This window comes from Schistocerca piceifrons, chromosome 1 (assembly GCF_021461385.2).
Source record: "Schistocerca piceifrons isolate TAMUIC-IGC-003096 chromosome 1, iqSchPice1.1, whole genome shotgun sequence".
NCBI classification, from domain to species: Eukaryota; Metazoa; Arthropoda; class Insecta; order Orthoptera; family Acrididae; genus Schistocerca; species Schistocerca piceifrons.
Window position 1 is genome coordinate 1209753454 of NC_060138.1, and position 24720 is coordinate 1209778173.

At 41.9% G+C, this 24720-nt stretch overlaps 1 long non-coding RNA gene across 1 annotated transcript in view; it reads right to left on the minus strand.

Annotated features, from left to right (window-relative positions):
- The window catches only part of LOC124778983, a 48987-nt gene that overhangs the window by 18734 nt on the left and 5533 nt on the right, over nt 1-24720 (minus strand). The window contains exon 2 of the long non-coding RNA XR_007015937.1: nt 1782-1878. This is a non-coding gene — a long non-coding RNA (uncharacterized LOC124778983). The remainder of the gene's footprint in view (nt 1-1781; nt 1879-24720) is intronic.

The following is a 24720-nucleotide window of genomic DNA, read 5'->3' on the forward strand; positions in this document are numbered from 1 at the left end:
TCCGAGAATTTTGCTAACAACATTTCCGCTTTATATATTACATATATTTATATATTATATATATTTAAAAAAAACACCTCCATCCGAGTCTTTATTACAGCATCGTGTAAAAATTTGAAGTAAAGCGATAGATAACTTTTCGAGATTCTTGGTAACAACGTTAAACAACGTCTTGTCTTTATAGTAGTCAAAACCCATGGCGCACATTGGTAATTTGTTTTGTGCTCAAACGAAACTGTATAATGATTTAAAAAAACACCTTGCATCTGCGCGAACATGAAGAAGTATATGGTTTGTTGAAGAAAAACTGAAAAAAAATATCCAAGGCGGTCATTTCATGGGAGTTGCATTCTAATACAAATCAGTAGCGCAGCCATCATTACTAGCTTTAGTCATTGTGAATTACTGTTTACCTTGGGACAACTCACCTGTGAGCCAGTGTAACATCTGTTTTGATGAAATCATCAGAGATGTCTGATGACTAATTATCTGGTTGCTGCTGTACCCCAGCACCAACTTATTTTATTTACTGTATAGCGTAAAGACAATGTAGGAACAAAACTATGTAATTATAAAGAGAATACATACCACAGTAATAGTTTGTCTTTTTGCGTAATTTTAGCCGGCCGGTGTGGCCGAGCGGTTCTACGCGCTACAGTCTGGAGCCGAACGACCGCTCCGGTCGCAGGTTCGAATCCTGCCTCGGGCATGGATGTGTGTGATGTCCTTACGTTAGTTAAGTTTAATTAGTTCTAATTTCTAGGCGATTGATGACCTCAGAAGTTAAGTCGCATAGTGCTCAGAGCCTTTTGAACCATTTTTGAACAAACTGATTGTCATCTAACACATCCCATACTTCCTTTTTCATTTGAACCATTTTGCATAATTTTGGGAATCACAAATATAGCCCAGTATCACTATACTGGCGTCTGAAGATACCTCGTCCACACAAAGAATTTGCGAACTTTTACGTGGGTTGTGGGGAACATGTAAATCAGTTCTGTAGTCAACATTCTGCAACTCGTACGCGGCAGCTGGCAGAAGGTCCCAGAGAGGCAGCCTGGCGCTGACGCCACCACTCTACAACCGGCTGGACTTCCCGAGGCTGTATGTGAACATACCTGCATAAGCTCGCCACCTCTTCCCAGAATCTCACAGACTGTAGCTCTCCGCACCTGGCCCAGCCCACAGCTTCACTGGCGCTCATCTGTGAAGAGTACGTCAACCAGCAAGTAACAAGCGGATGAGTGGGCCTAAACTCAGAACCCTACAATGTTTGAATCCTTCGATTGAATTCGTGGCATCCCTCGTCCAAAATTAAAATGAGAAGAGCCCAGGCAGTTAACTGAACGCAGATCCTTCCTAACTTGCATTCACTGTTTGATCACCACACCACCTCTCTTGGTAAACAAGCATGGAAACTGATGAAACAAGAAAATCCCGTGAGTAGCCACATAAAACGTTTATTGCATTAGATACATATATTGCAATTCTCGAAGAAAATAGCTGCTTAATAGAGAGAATGGTTCAAATGGCTCTGAGCACTATGGGACTTAACATCTGAGGTCATCAGTCACCTAGAACTTAGAACTACGTAAACCTAACTAGCCTAAGGACATCACACACATCCATGCCCGAGGCAGGATTCGAACCTGCGACCGTACCAGTCGCGCGGTTCCGGACTGAGCGCCTAGAACCGCTAGACCACCGCGGCCGGCAATAGAGAGAATGTACAGCTTTTTATTAATTTATTATATTGGATCTACAAGTGAAGGTCTTACCGTGTACTGCTCCCACAGAAGGCCCTACAGCAGCATGGAGGCCTCTGCTGAGCGCCGGCCACCAGATACCGCCATTCCAGCCTCTGTGGTCCCGCCTCTAAAATATAAAAGCCGTGAATAGAACGCTGGACACGTTAACCTGTTTGCTGCAGCAGTTATGTCAAATACAAATTAATCTTGGCCATGTAGTTCAAAGTCAGCAAGCAGCGCCGTTGCCGCATTTGGGAATAAAGTAGGTGGCTGCTCCACAAGCGACAATTTACCAGTTCTGTTTCCCATGTCAGCTGCCTCAGAACCTGTTAGTCTGATGGAATAGAGACACAGTACATTAGATGCTGCACTCGTCAAGCTCCCCCTGTATTTCCCTGTCATAGTGACTGCCTACACACAAATCTTCCTAGGACATGGAAGACACTGGTTCCTAACATTCTTGCGTCTTCAAAAACTATCTACCAGAAGTCAGAAAATAATGACACACGGTGTCATGAAGCACAACTATGGAACAACTAGCATCTACGAAAATAATAAAAAGTTAGCGGGCCCACAATACGCCAAGACTACGTTTGAAAGATACTTGGCGTGTCTTTCAGACACAATCTGAAGTCAGAAATGCTGTACCACAGGGTTCTAATTTAGGTCCTCTGTTGTTTAGGGTTTACATAAATGATCTGCAACTTGCATTGTAACAAGATGAAAAGATATCCCACTTTGCAGCTGTAAAGAAGTGCACAATATATGATACAGCAAGAACAGTTTGACCCGCCACTAGAAGTCAGCATAAGGTACCTGGATTAGTCGATATTCCCCATGATGAAACTATTCCACTTGTTCTGTAAGAGACAGGAGAAATATCCTCAGACTTCACGAAGAATGTAATAATTCCAATTCCAAAGCAGGCAGATACTGATAGGTGTGAACATTAGGGAACCATCAGTTTAATAAATCGTGGGTGCAAAATATTGGCACGCATTATTTACAGAAGAATGGAAACACTAGTGGAAGGGATCTCAGGGAAGATCAGTTTGTGTTCTGAATAAATGTAGGAACGTGCGATGCAATACTGACCTTATGGCGTGAACTGCTCCCACACACAGCCCTGCAACAGAAGGGAGCAGCCACCGGATACCGCCATTCAAGCCAGCTTGAAGAAAGGCAAATCTACAACTCAGAATTTTTAGATTTAGCTAAAGCATTTGAAAATGTTGATCACGCATTTGAAAATGTTGACTGTAATACACGTACTGAGATTCTGTATACAACTTGTACAGGAACCAGACTGCGGTTGAGTCAAATATCATTAAAGAGACGTAACTACTGAGGAGAGATTGTAGCCTAACCCTGATTTTATCCAACATGTACACTCAGGAAGAAAACCGGGCATAAGTTTTAAAAGAGAATTAATAGTCAAGGATAAGAAATAAAAATTTTGGGGCTTGTTGATGACATTTTAACTCTGTCATACATGGAAAACAACTTAAAAGATCAGCTGAACAGAATGGATACTGTCTTGAAAACAGATTATAAGATGAAAATCAGTGAAAGTAAAACCAGGGTAATTTAATGCAGAGTAATCAAATCCGCCAGTACTAAGTGGATTGCATAATGAAATGAGACACTAATAGATGAGTTTTGCTATTTGCGTAATAAAAAACTGACGATGGCAGAAGTAAAATGCATTTATTATGCATTTTGGGGACAACAATAAAAGCGTTTCTGAAGGAAAGTAATATCGAAAAGAAATCTGTTAGGAAGACTTAGTATCTGAATGTATTTGTCTGGAGCGTAGCCTTGTATGGAACTGTAACGTTTACAATAAACAGTTCAGACAGGAAGAGAGTAGAACTTTTTTTTTTATTTGGTGATCCAGAAGAATGCTGAAGGTAGAATTGATGAATCAAACAACTAATGAAGAGATATTAGATCGAATAGAGGAGCAAATAAATTTATGACAGAAATTGACTAAAAGAAGAGATCACTTAAAAGATTGCATCTGAGACATTGGCACTTTAGTAATGGCGAGAAGTGAAGGGGTAAAATTTGTAGAGGGAGCTCAAGAGTTGACTACAGTTAGCAAATTCATACGTATGTAAGTGGCAGTATTTATGCAAAGATGAAGAGGCTTGCCAAAGATAGGCTTGCTTGGAGAGCTGCTTCAAACCACCACCACCACCACAACGACAACAACACAAGAAAAGGAACACAAGGACGTACAAGTGCTCTTTCACACCTATCAGTATCTGCCTGCTTCGGAATTGAAATTATTACATTCTTCGTGAAGTCTGAGAATATTTCGCCTGTCTCATACATCTTACAGAACAAGTGGAATAGTTTCATCATGGGGAATCGACTAATCCAGGTACCTTATGCTGACTTCTAGTGGCGGGTCAAACTGTTATTGCTGTATGTTACAAGTAACATCAACATACGGATCGTCGTCGCATTTTGATGAGAATCAGTACATACAGTTTACGAGCTTCTCATACAATTACACAAGGTACTAAAATAGTCCAGTCAGTGAAATAATGGAGTTAAAGACAGTTTACGAACGTGTGTGGAAAACCCACATCTCATAACTTACGAAGTTCCTCAAGATATCTGAAGACGATTACTTCTGCTGTCGATTAAGAGTAACAAACTAGTTTATTCTGCATATTTGCATTCACTATGTGATGTTCAGTCATTTCTCGTGGAAACCCAGCTTACAGAGACGCAACATAGACGTGTCTTATGTGTAGAACACACTTACTGAAATATTCGCTGCTATTATGCCGTGGTCGGATGAATTTCTTATTAAAACCCAACATTTCGTCTCCATCTGCGAAGGACATCCTCATGAGTGTAGTAGCTTTTTCGAAGGTCTAATCCACACGCTGGCTCGCCACTTAGCGAAGTGAAATTCCATTTCCGCGTGCTCCCACGATGAGGCCTGACGTCACGCGTTTCGAAAGCTCGAACGCATTTGGCCATTTTCAGTTGTTGTTGTTGTCCATTATTGCTCTCTCTCCATAGCAGAAAAAGTCTGGCGCACGTCTTCTTCGGCGCAGGAATCCGGATACCATTCATTTTCACACACTCCTCCTAAGGTCTCTCTCTCTCTAGCCTTTCATAGCATCCGCTTGTGACTTCCAGTTCCTGAGTCATATCAAATAGAATCCGGCGGTCTCTTGACAACAAATTATGTTCCATGAGATCTGATCTGTGAGTTTCTCGCCTTTTACAGCTCCATTCTGTTCCCCTAGTTGTTTTTCGGCCGCTATTTTAGTAATACCGACGTACACGGCTTCACAGCCACCCGCTGTCCTGCAAATTCCTGCTTTTTCCAGCGGTTTGCGAACATCCTTGGCAGTTTTAGATCTTCCTATATCTTCCAGGTGCTTTTGCAGATTACAGCGATATTCCATTTCGCCAAGATATTTCCTATGTGATCAGTAACGTCTTTAATGAACGGCAGGAAAGACTTTAAATTTCACAGATATCTGTACATTGCTATGATCTATCCATGTCTGCCTTGGTGCTCTTTTTATCTCACTGGACAAATATTCATTCTTCAGCAAAGCACATGTGAGATATTCTAATACCGCATCGAGCAGATCCGGTTTGCCGATGTCGCTCGGTCGATCCGCTAAGTTTTTTACAAAAGTTCGCTTTTGTTGTGGGTGTTATTAAGAATGCTTTAGATAATAGTTCGTGTTTGTGGGTTTTCGTTATACCGTGTAGCCCATTTCTTCTTTCTTGAAGACTAGCACATCAGGAAAATGTCATCCACCTCCTCCTCCATAGTAGGCTGAATCTTCGGATTAATCTCTTCAAGATGTTCATGAAAACGACTTCTTCCCTCCCTGCCAAGTCTCCATAGCGCAAAGAATGTGTCATCCACGTAACGAATGCAGTTGAAATAGTTTTATCAAGATCTTGGTGATGAATAGGTGAGTGAAACAACGGCACTTGCTGTATGTTTCAGCAGAATGTTTTCATTGTGAATTTTCAGCAACCCATGAAGTTCCTATGGTGGCAAAATTGAAGTGAACAGACATTTCTGATCGATTGAGGAGTCTTTTTTTTTTATCAACCATGATAGTCGCATGCTTACTTAGGATGTCTGTGCATGTATTACGTCGGAAATCTTGCCACAATAATCGTCAGCCCCATTCTAACTGCTGTTGCACTGCCCTTGTCAGCAGGCTTTCAACGTTTTATAGTATTCCTATCACCCATAGTTACTTTACGGTTTGAAGGTTTCACGCTGTCTAATACTCTTGCTGCATCTGTATGGATTTTTTCAGCTGTTATTCTGCCGACACTACGAATGCCTGCTTCCACACTGGCTGTAATTCCCTCCATTGGCACAATTCGTGGACTGATGGCAAAAATTTCGACGTTGGCAAGTGCAGACCTTTCATCTTTAGACACTCAATGTTCCAGATAAACTGATAGTGGTATGGGAAGTGTCTAAAGGCCGCATCCTCTAATTAGTTTGCAAAGTACTAAAGTATCACACAATGATTTGTCACTTATTTCTCAGCCACTAGTACACAATTTATTACTAACAGTAGTAAGGAGAGACATTAATTTAAAGGTTATGCTTGCCAAGCCCTGGCGCGTCTGCTGAATGTGCTCTCGTAATAAAGCATCCTGCGACAGTTTGAAAATCCGCTGCGCCTTTGCCGGGCCAAATAGCCGCTTTATCTTCAGTAATTTCAGAATAACACCGACTGCCCCTTTTGTTCCCTCACATTTCTCTGCCCATTTTGTCGGAAGCTGCAGTTGGAATGTATTTATCTCTCACTTTTTACCCCGTTTTACATAATTTATTGTGCATATGAAAAGACACAACGAATACGAAATGATCTTACAGCTTTTACTCTAGAAAGCGTCCTTTGTCTTGCTCTGTTCCCTTATACTCCCGTAGATTAGTTTTTTACACATTACCTTGGATTGTATGACAACACTAGGGACTCTGCGTTCCGACACTTCTTATGATGAAGCACTGGGTGCAAGTATTTCAACATTTCCCTTTCATAATGTCGCTGTTCGTTTACAGTCTTGCTTGTTTTCGTTTTTATATGTACAGATCTTCCCATCAGGATGCATGATAAAGGTGAGTCCCCTTACCTCTCATTATTGGAATGCTTGATTTTCAAATAGGAACCCCTCATTTTTACTGAATATTTGGATTCTACGGCAGAAAATACGTGCAGTTATAACAAACCATTGTTTGCCATTCGTAGTAGTCTGCAGTGTAATCGACGAATACCTAATGTGCCTGTTTTTGTAATTAAGAACCGACACATTTCATTTACATTGTGAATGTAAACCTTTTTGTTCTAACGGTTGATACTGATGTTGAAACGTTACTTGAGAGTTGCAAATATGATTGTGAAGTACAGACAATGTGGCTAGATATTGACATTTCTGGCAAATAATCTGCTTATATGGTAACGTGCTTTCTGTTCCCTATGGGATTGACTGCTGTGAGTCTGCAAACCACCGGAATGCTATTACATCGACGTTGTTCTCCATGGATCACGCAACACGCAGATTCTAACCGAACATCGAAACGACTAGCCACATTATACTGTACAATCAAATTTACAACACTGAAGTAAATTTCATCCCATATTCCACACAATGGGATGCAAATAAACACAGCAAAAACAAAGAGTATGGTCATCGGTATAGGACGCAGACTGTCCACTATTGAAATAGGACAACCTACCATTAGCCAAGTAAGTGTCTTTAAATATCTTGGAAGCACAATAACTGAAGACTTGAGATGTCACCAAGAGGTGAAAACTCGAATTGCCATAGCGAAGGAGGCATTCAACAGAAAGAAGAGACTCTTATGTGGCAAATTAGATAAAGGTCTAAGGAAAACGCCTGGCAAATTTTTTGTCTGGAGTGTGGCACTATATGGGCTAGAAACATGGACGCTGAGACGAGAGGATGAAAAAAGGTTAAAGGCATTTGAGATGTGGATGTGGAGGAGAATGAAGAGAATAAGCTGGATGGAAAGAGTGAGTAATGAAAGAGTATTGGAAAGGGTTGGTGAGAGAAGATGTCTGCAGAAGGCTATAAGCGAAAGGAAAAAGAACTGGTTGGGACATTCATTGAGAAGAGAGTGCTTGCTAGCAGATGCTTTGGAAGGATTGGTTTGTGGGAGAAGACTAAGAGGAAGAAGGAGATACAAGATGATTGGCGACGTAAAGGGAGGAGGAAATTAAGCAGACCTGAAGAGGGTGGCAGAAGATCGGACAGCCTGGAGAACTACCATGTTAAAACCTGCCTTTTGGCAGAACACTGATAATGATGTTGATGATGATGAAGTAAATTTCGAACATAAATATCAACCGTTACAATACAATGGTTTACATTTACATGGTAAATTAAGTGTAGAATCAAATGCATCGGTTCTTAATTGCAAAAACAGGCACACTTGATACTTGTCAATGACAGCGTCAGCTACACGACGATTCTAGTGAACCATACGTATTTTTTGGCGTAGAATTCCAATATGCAATACAAATGGGGGGAGAAGAGTTCCCATTCGAAAATACAAAGTTCACCTCTTCCACGCAGGAGGGATGGTTACGAGGTGCCAATTTTCCCACAGATAGATGTCCCGTTTACTAATATCAACTTTTAACCTAGAAATTTCTTTCGTATGATGAGTCGTTTTCGAGATATTTAGTTGTCTCAAGTTATAACGATCACCCTGTATAAAATTGACATGCCTTCTAATACGACAGATGTTTCTAAATTAGCTCTCTTTGCTGATGACACTAGCTTGGTGGTGAAAGACATTGAGTGCAACATAGGCAGTGTATCAAGTACTGCAGTTCAAGACGTAAGTAGAAAATAATTTTATGCTAAATCACATTAAGACTCCGTTTTTACAGTTTTTAAAATATATATCAACAAAAACTGAGATTTTCATTAGAAAGAACTGGCATATGATAAGTGAACTGAACAATACAAATTCCTACGTACTCAGGTAGGTGGTAACCTGTCATAGAGAGCACATGTCCAGGAACTTTTTCAAAAACTGAATGCTGCTGTATTTGCCATTAGAACATTATCTGCAATATGTGATAGCCCAACGAGGAAATAGGGTTACTTTGCTTATTTTCATTCGTTTGCGACATACAGCAGTACATTTTGGAATAACTTTTTCCATTCACATAGAGTATTTTTGTCTTAGCAGTGGGCAGTTCGAACAGTGTATGTTAGAAGTTCACGAATGCCTGTTTAGGAGCCTGGGAATTATGGCATTTGCCTCTCAACACATATTTTGCTTAGCGTCGTTTGTTGTTAACAATATGAGCTTATTTCCAAAAAATGGCAGCTTTCGGTAATTTAATGCTTTGTAGAAATCAGTTTGCATTTAGATCGCACCATCTTGACTCTTGTGTTGTATTCTGCTGCATCCATTTTCAATAAGCTATCACAAAAATTAAGAATCTCAGCGGTAATATACGCACGTTCAAGTCTAAAATTAGGAATTTTCTTGCGGCTCAGTCCTTCTACTTCTTTTTGGAAGCTCTTACTCCTTCTCTCCTTCTACTCTGTTTGGATGCTCCTACAAAAAATTAAGCAGATTAGTGTGTTCTACTGTTGACTGTTCTTGTTGTGGTCTTCAGTCCAGAGACTGGTTTGATGCAGCTCTCCATGCTACTCTATCCTGTGCAAGATTCTTCATCTCCCAGTACCTACTGCAACCTACATCTTTCTGAATCTGTTTAGTGTAGTCATCTCTTGGTCTCCCTCTACGATTTTTACCCTCCACGCTGCCCTCCAATACTAAATTGGTGATCCTAAATTGGTGATCCCTTGATGCCTCAGAATATGCCCTACCAACCGATCCCTTCTACTAGCAAAGTTGTACCACAAATTTCTCTTCTCTCCAATTCTATTCAATACCTCCTCATTAGTTATGTGAGCTACCCATCTAATCGTCAGCCGAACCACATTTCGAAAGCTTCTATTCTCTTCTTGTCTAAACTATTTATCGTCTACGATCACTTCCATACATGGCTACACTCCACACAAATACTTTCAGAAACGACTTCCTGACACTTAAATCTATACTCGATGTTGACAAACTTCTCTTCTTCAGAAACGCTTTCCTTGCCATTGCCAGCCTGCATTTTATATCCTCTCTACTTCGACCATCATCACTTATTTTGCTCCCCAAATAGCAAAACTCCTTTACTACTTTAAGCGTCTCATTTCCTAATCTAATTCCTGCAGCATCACCCGATTTAATTCTACTACATTCCATTATTCTCGTTTTGCTTTTGTTAATGTTCATACTATATCCTCCTTTCAAGACCCTGTCCATCCCGTTCAGCTGCTCTTCCAAGTCCTTTGCTGTCTCTGACAGAATTACAATGTCATCGCCGAACCTCAAAGTTTTTATTTCTTCTCCATGGATTACAATTCCTACTCCAAATTTTCCTTTTGTTTCCTTTTCTGCTTGTTCAGTATACAGATTGAATAACATCGGGGAGAGGCTACAACCCTGTCACACTCCCTTCCCGACCACTGCTTCCCTTTCATGCCCCTCCACTCTTATAACTGCTATCTGGTTTCTGTAAAAATTATAAATAGCCTTTTGCTCGCTATATTTTAAGCCTGCCACCTTCAGGATTTGAAAGAGGGTATTCCAGTCAACATTGTCAAAAGCTTTCTCTAAGTCTACAAATGCTAGAAACGTAGGTATGCCTTTCCTTAATCTTTCTTCTAAGATAAGTCGTAGGGTCAGTATTGCCTCACGTGTTCCAACATTTCTACGGAATCCAAACTGATCTTCGCCGAGGTTGGCTTCTACCAGTTTTTCCATTCGTCTGTAAAGAATTCGCGTTAGTATTTTGCAGCTGTGACTTATTAAACTGATAGTTCGGTAATTTTCACATCTGTCAACACCTGCTTTCTATGGGATTGGGATTATTATATTCTTCTTGAAGTCTGAGGGTATTTCGCCTGTCTCATACATCTTGCTCACCAGATGGTAGAGTTTTGTTAGGCCTGGCTCCCCAAGGCTATCAGTAGTTCTAATGGAATGTTGTCTACTCGCGAGGCCTCATACATCTTGCTCACCAGATGGTAGAGTTTTGTTAGGCCTGGCTCCCCAAGGCTATCAGTAGTTCTAATGGAATGTTGTCTACTCGCGAGGCCTTGTTTCGACTCAGGTCTTTCAGTACTCTGTCAAACTCTTCGCGCAGTATCATATCTCCTATTTCATCTTCATCTACATTCTCTTCCATTTCTATAATATTGTCGTCAAGTATATCGCCCTTGTTTAGACCCTCCATATACTCCTTACATGTTTCTGCTTTCCCTTATTTGCTTAGAATTTGGTTTCCATCTGAGCTCTTGATATTCATGCAAGTGGTTCTCTTTTCTCCAAACGTCCCTTTAATTTTCCTGTGGATTATGCCATTGTATTATCCGTGACTGATCGTCGTCTTAGGATTCGAAAAAAAGGGCTATCAGTAGTTCTAATGGAATGTTGTCTACTCGCGAGGCCTTGTTTCGACTCAGGTCTTTCAGTACTCTGTCAAACTCTTCGCGCAGTATCATATCTCCTATTTCATCTTCATCTACATTCTCTTCCATTTATATAATATTGTCGTCAAGTATATCGCCCTTGTTTAGACCCTCCGTATACTCCTTACATGTTTCTGCTTTCCCTTATTTGCTTAGAATTTGGTTTCCATCTGCGCTCTTGATATTCATGCAAGTGGTTCTCTTTTCTCCAAACATCCCTTTAATTTTCCTGTGGATTATGCCATTGTATTGTCGGTGACTGATCGTCGTCTTAGGATTCGAAAAAATTTTGTTTAGCTCATGAACAACTTCAAAAGTGTTAATTTCGTATACCATATTATTCCATGACTTGCTATTTCTCCTCATACTACACTACGAAACAAGACGTCTAAAATAAAAGTAACAGATTAAAATGCCTGCGAGTAGTATATGATTCCTTGTAGAGTCGACGACCAGCCCTGCCTTGATACAAACTAAGAAATCTGGCCACTTCATTCACAGCGTGGTCACGTGCGGGTCCGAACACGGTAGCTCCGTTCTGCCGATATGTGACGTCACCACGTCGACCCGTTTTACCGTGCTGATTCTGTACAGCCGACTGGCACTTCACTGCCGTGGTTTAACTTCAAACATCTGAGGGTCACATGACCGCCTGATACCAACTGCACATCATGTACAGCTCTCCAAACGAACAGCCTACTCTCGTAAGGGAGTGACTGACATTTTGTACTGTGAGCTGATTATTATTAAAGACATGTCGTCCGATGCGGGACGTATAGCCACGACAAGCGCACTACGCGTGCACACTGCAGCTGACTGCGCGACAGCAGTCAGCCCCCCCCCCCCCCTGGTTGTGGCAGCGTCTCCTCCCCCCCCCCCTCCCCCCACTCCTTCAACCACCACCCACTGCGGAACAGGTGGTGCTGGCTCAGCCGTGCCTCTGGCCACAGCTCGGCTCTCGGTTTGTCCACAGGGGGGAGAGCGGCGAAAGCGCGGGGAATCGATAGAGCCGCCCATTAGCTCGGTTCTGTGGCCTCTCCCTCTCTCCTTCTCACACTCTCCCCCCCCCCCCCCCCCAGCAGTCAGCTGTGGGGCCGCGTGTTGTGGACTCGTGCCCTGCACTCCGCACTTAGTGCTCCCCTGATCCCACTGCGACGACGGCCTCGCTTCGTAAAGGACACCACTCACGCGTACGGACAGCGTGAATCTTGGGGACTTCCTCAACAGCTGTGGAGAAGTCCTCCGAACCAAAGCCAGAGTAAGAAGGGCCAGTCGTAATTAATTACCACCACGATAAAATTAAGTTAGGTAATTACATCTTTGAAATTTCCTGACGGATTAAAACTGTGTGCCGGACCGAGACTCGAACTCGGGACCTTTGCCTTTCGCGGGCAAGTCCTTTCTTCCAGGAGTGCTAGTTCTGCAAGGTTCGCAGGAGGGCTTCTGTGAAGTTTGGAAGGTAAGAGACGAGGTACTGGCGGAATTAAAGCTTTGAAGACGGGGCGTGAGTCGTGCTTCGGTAGCTCAGTTGGTAGAGCACTTGCCCGCGAAAGGCAAAGATCCCGAGTTCGAGTCTCGGTCCGGCACACACTTTTAATCTGCCACGAAGTTTCATAACAGCGCACACTCCGCTGTAGAGTGAAAATTTCATTTTAATTACATCTTTGTTTGATGGTACAGGTCTCCATCAAAGCCGCTTTAAGGTCGCTCAGGGCCCAATCAGAAGTGTGTACTTATTTTAGAGACATACTCTTTTACTTCCGTGTAATATGTGAAGATAACGTCCTTCGCTTCCCGGCACACGTGGTGCCTTTCGCCAATATAGAGTTGGTGAGATCTCCGTGGCGCTATCGGGACGTACGCAACATCGGGGTGTTTTCCTGAAACAGGATTCAACCTTCACAACCTTTGTAACGGAGATGAGAGGAAGATTGGGAGTTTGGTAATATCAGTATTGTCGACTACAAAGGAGTAATGTTGCGCATAGATTCTACAGGAGTTGTACGTTATTACTTTGATGTAACACTTTTATTTAGCTGTTAGATACAGGTGAGATTATAAAGAATTAGAGTAGGTGAAGTATCAGATCTACTACCCTTTATTATACAGTCAGTCAGCTGTCTAATTTAATTAGAGACGAGTGCTCTTAGCCACACACGTTCTGCCAACTGCTGGTCCCCTGGGCCTGTTTCACTATTACTATATGGACACTTAGCTTTGCGATACAGGAGACAATCGTCAGCTATAACTTGGTCCCGTTGTGAAGGCATTGCTAATTATGCATATAAAATTTTTTTCGTGATTTTCTTTAGATTTCTATTCTTTTTATTTTGTTCATATGGGCATTTCTAATTGTGATTACGTAACATTCTACGGTCGTTTTTAAATGTAAAGATGTAATTGCGATTATTTCGTTTGCCACTGGATAAATATGTTTCTTGCTCTGTACCTGTGGTAAAGTTCGTAAAGTTCTCTTTTGGAATATTATTGAGTGTGGAAACTGCAGTCAATAACATTTATAAAGATTTATGTAATTTACGATAACGATATAACAACTATAGACAGAGGACAGCGATAGTGATATCGATAGTCGAAAGGTTGTTGTGTAGTAGAGGGGATGGTGGATGGTGTGTCTGTGAAGCGTGCGCGGAAAAATAGTACTGTGTTTTATGAAAAGCATACGTAATTGTATGGACAGTGATACCGAACTATCAGATTGTTAATTCTGTTAGCACTGCGGTATGTAATGCCATCGCCAGCGAACTTTAAGAACAAATAAACCGGACTGTGGAAGTGCCGCTAACAATACTTTGTTGTGGCCGACACGAACTGTGCTTTTATGCAAATGAACTTTGCTGGTATTGGTTTTGGGTGGTGGAACTGTTGTCTATCACACTCTATCAAGCCGTGAAATTTGAAGACTTTAATTAACTGTGCAATATAAATCACTTTCAGTGACGTTGTCGAAGTTTCAAATGCGAGAACAGAGTGGACGTTGTTTACGGTGTGCTTCACACACAAAAACAATTCTATGAACTGCGTATTTCTGGCTAAGACTATATGAATGTGACGAATTGTGTAATTATGGACGATAGCGTCACGGACAGTGCATAAAGTGTAAAAACGAGCGATGTTTACGTAATGTACTTTGAAAAAGAGGACATATCAACAACGATCGTATACTGGCGTCTTGTGGTTTGTTAATCACCACGGGGTTAATGATTCAGCTGTGCCGGAACTTTATTTGCGTTTCGCCGGAGAAGATTAACCAGCGGAACTGCCTGTATCCTGCTCTCATCATCGTAACCCGGCGACATCGTGCTGCCCAACGCAACGCTTCGTACGCAACAAAAAGTTAAGAGATTTCGCCGAACGCTATCCCCTGACCTAGAAACTTTCTTTCTCTATTAAGAGTACAATAATTACAGACTCTATTCAAATAAATTCTTTGTTTAGTTTATGTTTGCTTTCTCCTAACGAAAATAAAATTACAATCAGTGAATTAAAAGTTGCCTGGTAGTCATTGTTGAAACACCAATAAATATAAACTTCTTCCTCTCATTAGAACCAATTCTCCTTGCATGTCAAAATTATTGTAGTTATTTTATGTAGTTTTATGTATTGTTATGAGACTAGGCATATGACAGTGACTAATAAGAACATTTTGTCGCGAAATATGGCGTCATGCGAAAATTACGGCGACCGCCATAATTGCTTGCGTTCTGACCAATAATGTAAAAGCTGCTATTCCCGTATTGGTGCATTTCCTGACGTGAGCGGGAATTATAAATATCAGCTGTCAAATCACGTAGGGACTGTGTGTCCAGCAATAAAAGTTTTTGATATTGTATTGCTACGAGTCGTAGTATTAAGAGACACTGGTTATACTCAAAAGTGGGTAGATGTATGGTGAAACCCCCCAGCGTTCATGCGATTGTTAACAGTATTGTGTGTGATTCACGAAATTTTGTCACTTTTTTCTAATTCCTTTCAGATATTGTCTTAGATGCCTTTGAAGCTTCAGAGAATATATACACAATTTTGTCGAATCAGGTTAATTTCAGAGCAGTTTCTTGTGAATATTAGAGTTTTCAGTTCATAAACAAAATGGAATCGTGACCAATTGAGAAGTATAACAAAGAGTGTGGTATTCCAACTAGAATTTTGGATGACTTCACAGTTCAGATTTTGATAATTATTTTTCCTGTGGGTTGAGGTCATCACACTGTCATTTGCTGAAATTCTGAAGTATTACTCGTTCAGAATAATCCTTCAACAATTCCAAGAAATTACTAATTACTTATCTCGAAGTTGTTATGTGTCCCCAGAGTCTTTCCACTGGCTTTCCACCGACTGAAGAAACTAAGTCTTCATCTGCTACTATGGCGGATTTGCCACTCCGTATGGTCACTGCTCCATTCTGTAACTGTTTGGGGAATCTGATAACGGCCTCTTTTATATCTGTCATAATTGATGTGATTGCATGCGGCCTTCTCGTGTGACCTCAGTCCTGCCTTGTTTGATTCACCAACACGTTTTCCATCACGTGCACCGATGCTGTGTTGCCCGGTTGGGCTATCTCTTTGCGAGATGTCCATCCACATGTGACTCCCTTAATGTTAGATCGGTTCTGCTGTCATACATTATGTGTGTCAGTGGAATATCTCCTCCGTCTTATTTGACCTTGTCCTCTCAGTGTCGTGACGCCTTCTCTAGTGTTCTGAGCCGGCTGCTTGCCTAAATGACAGGTGGCCTTCAGTTTAAACTGTTGTTATCTTTTCCAAATATCCTGTTAGCTGTTTTGCTTGTCATGTTCTCCGGCGAGAAAAGACACTTAAGCCATCACCAAGTAATTTTCGTTTTGATCTGACTGTTAATTAAATTTTTAAATTGTCTAACATCACGACACATCTAATAAAATTTTATTTCTGAACTGTCATCATTTCTGATGTCTACTGTAATTTTAGTTTACTTTTCACTATTTGTTCGGATAAGAAACAGTTGCCAAGTGGAAGTTACAAGTAACGACCAATATTTACGAATAAAAGGCAATGAGATCATTTCTCGACGGAGTTTGACATTTCAAACGAAGACCTTCATTAGAGAAAGCAATTTCTTATAATGTACATCTGGAGTGCAGCATTGTATCGTAGAGAATTATGGACTGTGCAAAAACCAAAAACGAAAGGCTTCAAGCGCTTGAGATGTAATGCTATAGAAGGATCCTGAAAATGAAGTGCGTGGGATAAGAAATAAAAATGTTCTCCGCGGAACTGGCGATGAGAGAAACATACGGATAAACCACTGACCCTAACGAAGGGCAGGATGACAGGATGCGTTAAGAGATCAAGGACTTACTTTAACGTTCGTAGAGGGAGCTGGGGAAGGTGAAACCTGTAGAGAAAGACAAAGATTGGAATTTTGGATTGGATTGTTTGTGGAAGGAGACCAGACAGCGAGGTCATCAGTCTCATCGGACTAGGGAAGGACGGGGAAGGAAGCCGGCCGTGCCCTTTCAAAGGAACCATCCTGGCATTGCATTTGCCTGGAGCGATTTAGGGAAATCACTGAAAATCTAAATCAGGATGGCCGGACGCGGGAATGCCGTCGTCCTCCCGAATGCGAGTCCAGTGTACAAAGATTGAAATACATCCGACAAATAGTTGAGGGCGTTCGGTGTAAGTGCTACTCTGGGATGTAGAGGTCAACACACATCAAATTAGTCAGAAGGCAAAAAAAAAAGGTGGAATCAATCTCAGTGCCACACTTTTATGTATTAGGAATGTGGACCACATTAAAATAGTTAAAACTCTACCATCAGTTTCCAAACATCGTCCAATACTGGTTACCTACTAAAGCTATAAGAATGTGTCGATTATTGTACGAGTCTGTAATCAACGCAACATCTAGCTAGAGGAAACTGAAGTAACCAACTAAAACAGTAATCAGCCAATCAGTTGCCGACCTTTTTTTTTATTTTCAGACTTGATCCACGTTCCGATACCTCTAAGGGTATCTTCTTCAGAAGAACAAGCAGTTACTTGGAGTGCATTACGTAAAACAATGCTGCATGCATCAGGAATTGAGGCGCTGAAGTCACATACGTATAATATGACTAAAATCCATTAAAACGGTAAGATTAAAAATAGTTATGGCTAATACAGAGAGAAACGTCAAATTTGTTCAAAAATGTGTGTAAAATCTTATGGGACTTAACTGCTAAGGTCGTCAGCCCCTAAGCGTATACACTACTTAACCTAAATTATCCTAAGGAAAAACACACACACCCATGCCCGAGGGAGGACTCAAACCTCTGCCGAGACCAGCCGCACAGTCCATGACTGCAGCGCCTTAGACCTCAAATTCGTTGACGTTTGACGTTTGTCTATTCAATAACATTAGCTGTATTTAATCTTATAGTTTTAATATACACACATCAAAAAAAGTTTTGCATAATTCCGCTTTACAGAACTCCTGAAGATAGACGTTGACTGTGGATATTGTATCGCAGACAATAGCCACACATGAGCAGCGTCTATTAGACTGAGGGGGTCCGACAGCCGATCAGTTGCAGTCATTTCACCAGGAAGGCTCGTGTTGATTCTACTTAACCATGCCTAGGCCGGCAATACCGCGGTTCGATCGCGTCCGCATTGTTACTTTGTGTCAGGAAAGGTTCTCAACAAGAGAAGTCTCCAGGCGTCTCGGAGTGAACCAAAGCGATATTGTTGAAACATGGAGGAGATACAGAGAGACAGGAACTGTCGATGACATGCCTCGCTCAGGCCGCCCAAGGGCTACTAATGCAGTGTATGACCGCTACATAAGGATTATGGCTCGCAGGAACCCTGACAGCGACGCCACCTTGTTGAATAATGCTTTTCGTGCAGCCACAGGACGTCGTGTTACGACTCAAACTGTGCGCAATGGGCTGCATGATGCGCAACTTCACTCCCGACGTCCATGGCGACGTCCATCTTTGCAACCACGACACCATGCAATGCGGCACAGATGGGCCCAACAGCATGCAGAATGGACCGCTCAGGATTGGCATCAAAATCTCTTCACCGAAGAATGTCGCATATGCCTTCAACCAGACAATTGCGGGGGACGTGTTTGGAGGCAACGCGGTCAGGCTGAACGCGTTAGACACACTGTCCAGCGAGTGCAAGAAAGTGGAGGTTCCCTGCTGTTTTGAGGTGCCATTATGTGGGGCCGACGTACGCCGCTGGTGGTCATGGGAGGCGCCGTAACGGCTGTACGATACGTGAATGCCATCCTCCGACCGATATTGCAACCATATCGGCAGCATATTGGCGAGGCATTCGTCTTCATGCACAACAATTCACGTCCCCATATCTTGTGAATGACTTCCTTCAGGATAACGACATCACTTGACTAGAGTGGCCAGCATATTCTCCACACATGAACCCTATCGAACATGCCTGGGGTAGATTGAAAAGGGCTGTTTACGGAAGACGTGACCCACCAGCCACTCTGAAGGATCTACGCCGAATCGCCGTTGAGGAGTGGGACAATCTGGATCAACAGTGCTTTGATGAACTTGTGGATAGTATTCCACGACGAATACAGGCATGCATCAATGCAAGAGGACGTGCTACTGGGTACCAGAGGTACCTGTGTGCACACCAATGTGGACCACCACCTCTGAAGGTCTCGCTGTATGGTGGTACAACGTGCAACGTGTGGTTTTCATGAGCAGTGAAAAGGGCGGAAGTGATGTTTATGTTGATCTCTACTCCAATTTTCTGTACAGGTTCCGGATCTCTCGGAACCGAGGTCAACTTGTTCAACTGGCTCTGAGCACTATGGGACTTAACTTCTGAGGTCATCAGTCCTCCAGAACGTAGAACTACTTAAACCTAACTAACCTAAGGACACTACACACATCCATGCCCGAGGCAGGATTCGAACCCTCGACCGTAGCGGTCGTGCGGTTCCAGACTGTAGCGCCTAGAACCGAGGTCATGCAAAACTTTTCTTGATGTGTATATTTCTGATTGTACCCGGCCCAGTCACAGTAATCCGACCGCCGCCTATGTTCGACGTCGACGTGCAATAACCACTCGCAGATGACAGTTGGCAGCACTGGAAGCGGAGGGTATATAAAGCCTGTCGTAGGGACGCGGACAACAGCAGAGTCGCTGTCGTAATGTGAAAACGGAGAGATTTATCTGACTTACGTGACCATTGGCCTTTGGGCCAAGGCTAGAAGCATTTTCGAAACGGCTAAGGTTATAAACTGATCACGTGCCGTGTGGGTAAAGTGTATTGTGTGCGGGAAAATGGCGCCGTCCGAAACCAGTGTTGAGGCAACAGTGGTGTGCTACTGAAAACACATGACAGGGGTGAACGACGACTGCAGAGACGTTTACGGCCAAACAGACGAGAGTACATCGAAAAAAGACGAAAGTAATGAGAAGTAGAAGAAATGAGAACAGCACGGGACTTACATCAGGATTGGTGGTCACGAAGCAGATGAAGTTAAGGAATTCTGCTATCTACGCAGCAAAATAATCCATGACGGACGGAGCTAGGAGGAAATAAAAAGCAGACTAGCACTGGAAAAAAGGGTATTCTTGGCCAAAAGAAGTCTACTAGTATCAAATGTTAGTCTTAACTTGAGAAAGGAATTACTGACAGCGTACGTTTGGAGCACGGAACTGCGTGGTAGTGAAATATAGACTGTGGGAAAACCGGAACAGAAGAAAAACGAAGAATTTTTTCGCGGTGCTACAGAAGAATGTTGAAAATTAGGTGGAGTAATAACGTAAGAAATTCGAAGGTTCTCCGGACAATCGGCGAGGAAAAGAATATACTGAAAACACTGACAAGAATAAGCGAGAGGACGACAGGACATTTGTTAGGACATTAGAGAATGACTTCCATGGTACTAGAGGGAGCTGTAGAGAGTAAAAGGTGCAGAAGAAGACAGATTGGAATACATCCAGACAATAACTGAAGACATAGGGAGCAAGTGCCACTCTGAGATGAAGAGGTTGGCACAAGAGAGGAATTCGTGGTGGGCCGCATCAAACTAGTCAAAAGACAGGTGACTCACAAAAAAAAGGCAGATGGGACAGATAACATCAGATGTTCATCAGAATTTCTAAGATCATTGGGAGAAGTCGCACCACAACGACAATTCACGTTGCTGGATAGAGTACGTATGTGAGTCTGGTGGTTTACCATCTGACTTTCGGAAAAGCATCATCCACACGATGCCGACGATTGCAAAAGCCGACAAGTGGGAGAATTATCGCCCAATCAGATTAACAGCTCATGAATCCAACGTGCACTCAAGAATAATATAGAGAAGAAAGGGAAAGAAGTTTGAGGATGTGTTATATGATGATCATTTTGGCGTTAGAAAAAGCAGTGCACCAGAGAGATAGTTCTGACGTTGCGGTTGATAATCAAAGCAAGACTAGAGAAAAATCAAGACATGTTCATAGGATATGTCGACCTGAGAAAAGCGTTCGACAGTGTCAAATGATGCAAGATGTCTTAAAGCCCGAGAAAAATTTGGGTAAGTCATAGAGGGAGACGTATAATATGCGATATGTACGAGTACAAGAGCGAAGAGGGAATAATAACAGTGGAAGAACAAGAATGAAGTTCTCGGATTAAAAAGGGTGCATGGCAGGGATGTAGTCTTTCATTCCTAATGTTCAATCTTCACACCAAAGAAGCAATGACGGAAATAAAAGAGAGGTTCAAGAGTGAAATTAAAGTTCAAGGTGAAAGTATATCAATGATAATATTCGCTATTGACATTGATATCCTCAATGAAAGTGAACAAGAGTTGCAGGATCTCCTGAATGGAACGAACAGTCCAGTGATTACACAATATGGACTGAGAGTAAATTGAAGAAAGAGGAAAATAATGAAAAGTAGCAGAAATGACAACAGCGAGAAACTTAACATCAAGTTTTGTGATCATGAAGTAGATGCAGTTAAGGAATTCTGCTACCTAGGCATACAAATAACCTATGACGGACGGAACAAGAAGGATACCAGAAGCAAACTAGCATACCCAAAAAAGGCATTCCTGACGAAGAGAGGTCTACTAGGATCAAACATTGGCCTTATTTGACGGGGTGGCGACAGGAAGGGTATCCTGTAATCCCTCGAGAAATTAACCCTTCTGTTATCAACCACGCTGATTCAAGCCAAAAGCACAAGTTCTACAGCCTTAAACGGGGACAGAGATTTAGTAGATGGTTTTGGAAAAGCAGCAGGGAGACGGTGAGTGACAGGATAGTGAGCCATGATTTTATTAATAAATTTAATAATAATTAAAGCCGCGCGGTTAAAGGCGCATTGCCATGGTTCGCGCTGCTCCCTCCGTCGGAGGTTCGAGTCCTCCCTCGAGCATGAGTCATGGGTATGTGTGTTGTCCTTAGCCTAAGTTAGATTAAGTAATGTGTAAGCCTAGGGACTGATGACCTCAGCAGTTTGGTCTCATAGAAGGTTACCACATTTATTCTTTCATTCAATAATTAAATCACATTAAATACATATAAAAAATGTCGGGAACTAGTCAACCAGCAGAATTTAAGTTACTAGTAACTTCTTGTTTTGGAAGCAAGGACTGGTAGTAAAATTTACGAAACCTCCAAAATAACATTTAAGAAAAAAATTTTAACAAACAAATGTTAAGAAAAAATTTCGTAAATAAGCCTTAATACAGATATTAGTAAGATCAGTAATGTGACGTTTAACGCTTCACTCCAGATTTAAGCTTTGGGAACCTACAGATATGATTAAGAGCCAATTAACATCCGACATCTACTAGCAAGTAAAACAGATCGCAGTTGGCCAGTTGGAGGTGAGCCGCCAGCAGTGGTGGAAGTGGAGAGAGATGGCAGAATTTTGAGGGGCACGTCTATCCAAGACTAGTACCACAGCAGCTGAGCGGGCTGCGTGACGCTCAATTACAATTGAATGGTTCAAATGGCTCTGAGCACTATGGGACTTAACACCTGAGGTGATCAGTCCCCTAGAACTTAGAACTATACTTGGAAGGAGAGACAGCATTGGTCGTATATTTTTGTTTATTATCGCAAAATCGATTTTCGGTCACTTAGTGACCATCTTCAGTGCTAGAAGCTAAAAAATTTTTTTCACATTACGATCAGAGAGTATAAAACAGAAAATCACAATTACATCTGCATATGAACATAACACTTGTTAGGAACATACCTGTAATATATAACTTAAATTAGTAAGCACTGGTGTCAATACGCTTACGGCGATCACATAGACTGAGGTCGCTGTTTACATGCACTTCTTCAGCAGACCTCGGTGTGACGGGGCTTGACACGCCCTCTATGTGACGTGAAGACATAGTATTACTGGTTTTGCGAGATATTAACACTAAATAACTCTTGTGCATTTGTGAATCGTGCAGTAATTCAAATTTAAAATGCACGTACAACACATAGCAGACGAAGGGGGAAGGAAATATCTAAAATACATTGGCGTATTGTTTTTTAAAAAAACAAACTTATAAAACATAAAACAGATCGATGATAAGTTGTCAGAGTACAGGACATACAAAAGAGCAAAAGATAATGAAAAACAATAGTAAATGAATAACATGAATGAGGTGTAACACAGGTTTTTAAAGAAAAACATAATACCCACCATCTGGCGTGGGAAGTTAGAAGTACAACGTTCGTGATTTACATAAAATGTTACGTTAAGACTAAGCAGTCAAATATATATATATATAAATATATATATATATATATAATGTTACGTTAAGACTAAGCAGTCAAATATATATATATATATATATATATATATATATATATTTGACTCCTTAGTCTTAACGTAACATTTTATGTAAATCACGAACGTTGTACTTCTAACTTCCCACGCCAGATGGTGGGTATTATGTTTTTCTTTAAAAACCTGTGTTACACCTCATTCATGTTATTCATTTACTATTGTTTTTCATTATCTTTTGCTCTTTTGTATGTCCTGTACTCTGACAACTTATCATCGATCTGTTTTATGTTTTATAAGTTTTTTTTTTTTTTAAAACAATACGCCAATGTATTTTAGATATTTCCTTCCCCCTTCGTCTGCTATGTGTTGTACGTACATTTTAAATTTGAATTACTGCACGATTCACAAATGCACAAGAGTTATTTAGTGTTAATATCTCGCAAAACCAGTAATACTATGTCTTCACGTCACATAGAGGGCGTGTCAAGCCCCGTCACACCGAGGTCTGCTGAACAAGTGCATGTAAACAGCGACCTCAGTCTATGTGATCGCCGTAAGCGTATTGACACCAGTGCTTACTAATTTAAGTTATATATTACAGGTATGTTCCTAACAAGTGTTATGTTCATATGCAGATGTAATTGTGATTTTCTGTTTTATACTCTCTGATCGTAATGTGAAAAAAATTTTTTAACTTCTAGCACTGAAGATGGTCACTAAGTGACCGAAAATCGATTTTGCGATAATAAACAAAAATATACGACCAATGCTGTCTCTCCTTCCAAGTATACCCATTATCTGGTCGTAGTGCACAGGGCACTATGGAGTCGCCAATCAATAAACTTAGAACTACTTAAACCTAACTAACCTAAGGACATCACACACACCCATGCCCGAGGCGGGATTCGAACCTGCGACCGTAGCGGTCGCGCGGTTCCAGACTGTGGCGCCTAGAACCGCTCGCCCACTCCGGACTTACAGTTGATCCGGATATTGTTATTTTATCTGCGGACAAAGGCAATGCGACTGTTGTTTTGCACAACCAGGATTACGTTCAACAGATGTAGTCTTTACTGCCTGATTCAGCATATCATATGGTTCAGATGGCTCTAAGTACCATGGGATTGAACATCTAAGGTCATCAGTCCCCTAGGCATAGAACTACGTAAACCTAACTAACCTAAGGACTTCACATACATCAATGCCCGAGACAGGATTCGAACCTGTGACCGTAGCAGCAGCACGGTTCCGGACTGAAGCACCTATAACCGCTCGGTCACAGCGCCGGGCTTCACCATATCTCAGGATCAGTGCTGACCCCACAAAAAGTGTTGGGAGAAAGACTGACAGCCTCCTGAAGAAAAGTTGCTTATCGCAGGACACTATCAAAGGTCTTAATTCTGACTGTGCTGTTCCCGCTAGTTGTTTGTGTGGTGTCACCGCCAGACACCACACTTGCTGGGTGGTAGCCTTTAAATCGGCCGCGGTCCGGTAGTATACGTCGGACCCGCGTGTCGCCACCATCAGTGATTGCAGACCGAGCGCCGCCACACGGCAGGTCTAGAGAGACTTCCTAGCACTCGCCCCAGTTGTACAGCCGACCTTGCTAGCGAAGCTACACTGACCAATACGCTCT